This window comes from Aotus nancymaae, unplaced genomic scaffold (assembly GCF_030222135.1).
Source record: "Aotus nancymaae isolate 86718 unplaced genomic scaffold, 86718_ANA_hifiasm-v0.15.2.pri h1tg000027l, whole genome shotgun sequence".
Classification (NCBI taxonomy): domain Eukaryota; kingdom Metazoa; phylum Chordata; class Mammalia; order Primates; family Aotidae; genus Aotus; species Aotus nancymaae.
In genome coordinates this window covers 3,294,659-3,299,082 of record NW_026988440.1, presented here as the reverse complement: position 1 = coordinate 3,299,082, position 4,424 = coordinate 3,294,659, and positions in this window count along the sequence as shown.

Here is a 4,424-nt window from a genome sequence, read left to right as displayed (position 1 = left end):
TCTGTCAATTCATCAGACTCATTCTGTATCCAGTCTTGCTCCCTTGCTGGTAAGGAGTTGTGAACCCCTGAAGGAGGAGAAGAGTTCTGGTTTTGGGTGTTTTCATCCTTTTTGTGCTGGTTTATTCCCATCTTTGTGGATTTATCTACCTGTAGTCTTTGTAGTTGGTGACTTTCAGATGAGGTCTCTGAGTGAACGTCCTTTTTGTTGATGATGAAGTTATTTCTGTTTTTTAGTTTTCCTTCTGACTGTCAGTACCCTCTGCTGTAGGTCTGCTGAGGTCCACTCCAGACTCTGCTTGCCTGGGGATCACCTGCAGTGGCTGCAGAACAGTAAGGGTTGCTGCCAGTTTCTTCTTCTGTTATCTTGTCCCAGAAGGATCTATGCCAGATGTCAGCCTGAGTTCTCCTTTGTGAGGTGTCTCTTTGGATATATGGGGGTCAGAGAACTGCTTGAGGAGACAGTCTGTCCCTTATAGGAGATCAAGTGCTCAGCTTTGAGCTCCATTTTTCCATTCAGAGTTGCTGAGCAGGTACGTTTAAGTCTGCGCAGGTACGTTTAAGTCTGCTGCAGTGGAACTCATAATCGCTTTTTTCCCCAGGTGCCCTATCCTGGGAAGGTGGGGATTTATTTATAAGTTCCTGACATGCTGGTTCCCTTTTTTCAGAGATGCCCTGCCCAGCGAGGAGGTAGCCTAGTCACAGTCAGCCAGTAGAGTGGTTGCTGAGCTGCCATGGGCTCTGCTCAGCTGCTCTGTGAACTTCGTTGCGGTTTTGTTTACAGAGGTATAGTTAGAACTGCTTTGGTAATGACAGTCTGCCTTGGTAATGGCGAATTGCCTCAGTAATGGTGGACTACCTTGGTAATGATGAACTGCCTCAGTAATGATGGACTGCCTCGGTAGTGGTGGACTACCTCAATAATGGCAGATGCTCCTCCCCTCAAAGAGTTGGACTGTCCCATGTCCAGCTGTGCTTGCTGTGAAACTCTCAATCCAGAGAGTTTCAGATTGCTGGTCTTTTTGGGGGTGGGAACCACTGAGCCAGATCACCTGGCTCCCTGTTTCAGCCCCCTTTTTTTCAGTTGAGTGGGCTCTGTCTTCCAGGAGTTCCAGGCACCAGTTGAAACAGCACCCAGATTTGTGTGAGTTTTTGTGTGTAGACTCGCTATGCTGGCTGAAAGAGCCATGCTGGAGACTCGTGGTGCTTTTCTGCCTGGGAATCTCCTAGTCTGTGGGCAGTAAAAATTCGTTTGGAAATGTGATGATCATTTACCCTCTGCATTCTGCTGGAACTGCACTCCAGAGCTGTTCCTATTTGGCCATCTTGGATCATCTCCTTGTTTTTCTTGTCTTAAAAGGCTAGTCAGATGACGCAGTGGGAGTGGAAAGGGAACAAATAAATGGAAAAAGTTTTGACAGTGGCTCCAGGGACTGAAATAACTTTGTAACTCTCACTTTCTCTGAAATGTTGGAATTCTATGTTACAGCTCTGAGCGGTGAGGCAGAACAGCTTGAGCCCAGGAGTTCGAGGCTGCAGTGAGCTAAGATGGTGCTACTGCACTCCAGCCTGGGTGACAGAAAGAGACCTTGTCTCAAAAAAGAAAATAAATATTCATAAAAAATAAAATTAAATTAAAAAATAAAAATAAAAATAATAAACATGGATTTGTATGGAGGTTAAAAAGGATATTTATTTGAAATATTATGAAGCTAAGCCTACAAACCGAACTAGTTACAGATATTTAAAATCCAAAGTGTTAATTAAAGCTCAACACCGGAAACACACTTTTAAGAGGATCCTTCATATTTTCCTGGCCTGGACACTTTCATAAAGTGCCCTTGATAGAAATGTTTTTAGTGGAGTGGAGAGATGCTAGTGATATTTACAAAAAGTGCTACAATAAAAAGAAAAACGCAAAATCGAGGCAGACACTCTGTCCCATTTACACTCAAGGCAGCTTTGAAAACTGCGCTGCCATAGTGTCTTTGGGTTGAGACAAAGCCGAGGCAAATTTTGTTCCTGGAGTATTGGTTTCCCCTTTCCGATGGCCAAAGGCTTTCTGAGAAAGTCTGAAAACTCAGGCTGGGTTCGGATCTGAAGTCTCAAGAACGTTTGTGCGGGCAGTGACGCTGTAGGAATCCAGTGGGTCTGGGTGATGCTCTCTTGGACTTCACCCAGTGATGATGACAAGAAGGACAGGACGCAGAGAAATGGTACCAGTGAATCAGAGGCCAAAGGAGGATTCCCGGTCCCAGAGTGTAGGAGGTGCTTCTCTATAGTGGAGTCCTCGTATTGGAGGGGATGTGAGGACAGTCAGGGAATAATTAGCAGGGGGAGAAGGAGCAGCAAGGGAGGACCCAAAGCCTCCAGAACCCTCCTTCACTTCCTTCCTTTTGAGTTGGACGGGACCTGCGTCCACCCCAAGGGAGGGATGGGCCTTGGGATGCAGTAAACACTGTCGCTGCAAAGGGACATCACACCCCCTACACAAGGCTCCTGGCTCCCTTCTCCCAGCTACCACAGATGAGTTCAAACTAGGAGGAGACTAAGACATGTCCTCTGCAATGTAGACTCCTTAACTCCCACCCTAGCTGGTTTACTAAATCCATCCTGATAAGACACCGAAACCAACAACCAAATCTGCCTGTGCTCCTCTGACCGCTAGAAGGTCCTGCCCCCTCCCAGTTTCTCACCTGCTTCCTTCTTGCCCCACCCCCTATGCTTTGTCTCCACCTCCTCATCCTTGTCCCTCTCTGGACCCCATTCCTGAGTATCTCCCACATTCTTCAGAGAACTTCCCCTCATGGAGTACAGACTCCTCCACCTCCAGGAAAAAGAGACAAAGACCACTGAGAGGGACCTGAGAGACTCCTGTGACCCCACCCCTGAGGTCCCCTTTGCAGCAGCAGCATTTGCTATAATATAAAATTCCAACATTTCAGAGAAAGTGAAAGTCACAAAGTTGTTTCAGTCCCTGGGGTCACTGTCAAAAATTTTGTGAGAAATCTTCTAGGTTTTCCCTTCCTTAAAACGTATAATGTGTAAGTGGTATTACTGGTATTATAATGCAATATATCCATATCCTTTATCCTTTTAAAAATGGTTAAAAGTGTTCTGGGTGCACATCTGTTCATAATGACACTTAAAATTGATATTACTTCCTTTAATAACTGCATAGAAGTTTATTGCATGGCTATTCTTTGAGGGATGGTGAAAATGTTCTATATTCCACCACATCAGAGAGAGTGGGATGGATTCTTTCATTTTTTATGATTGTAGCATCAGAGATTCTGCAATCCTGAATACTTGACATGGATTCTCCAGTAGGTCTTGAGACATAAAGGTCACTCGGTCTCCTGTGAGTCGTGAATCCCCCCTGTGCCTGCGCCTCACCCACAGAGGGTCCACAACAAGGGGAAGAGATGTCAGGGTCAGAGCCCAGGTGGGTTCACACTGAGGACCACCCACATCCAGGACACACAGAGGAGGGCCTAAGGTGAGAGACCAGCCCCTGCCCTGGGCTGTGGGTGACAGGTGGATGGGACAGTCACCTACTGCATATTCCTGGAGCTATTGCCATTTTCCTCCTGAAGACCCCACCCCTGCACACACCAATTCACCACATTCCTCACGGAGCAGGCTTCTCTTTTTATATGTAAACACCCACTAATCATAAAGCCAGCCACTGCCACTCCCAGTGACACCACAGTAGAATAAGCTCTAACTCCCACTGAAATTGCCTTCAGAGTTGCAGCTAACCATTTATTTTTGTTTTTGTTTTGGCTTTTGTTTTTGTTCTGTTGTCCAGGTTGGAGTACGGCTGCACGATCATGGCTTACTGCAGCCTTGAACTCCCCAACTCAAGGGATCCTCCCTTCTCAGCCTTATGAGTAGCTGAGACTACAGGCATGTGCCACCACCTTCAGTTAATGTTTGTGTTTTTTATAGAGATCGGATTTCACCGTGTTGCTCAACTGCCCTCTAATTGCTGGGCTCAAGGGATCTTCCTGCCCCGTTCACCCAAGGATCTGGGATTGGCATGAGCCACCACAGCAGGCCTGCAGCTGAGATTTTGGAGCTAAGGCAGGAAGTCATTGTGGGGTTTGCACCTGGCTGATCTGAAAGGTTGTCCTGAAAGGTAATGTGTGATGAGGCGGGCCCTTGGCAGGAGGAACATAGATGTCTCTGATAAGTGGAAAACAAGACAGATGGGAAAGGATCCAAAAGTGAACTTCAGTGGACCCTGTGCTCACACAGCACTGGGATTGGAAAATCTTTTTCCAGCCACTTTTGGCTTGTGGTTTTTCATTCCACTGCCTCTGCCAGACCATTGCAGACAATCCCTTTATTTGGTGAACATTTATCAAACACCTGCTGTGTGCTGGGCATTGTGTTTAGAGGAGCTGGAGCTGAGGTAAAAGG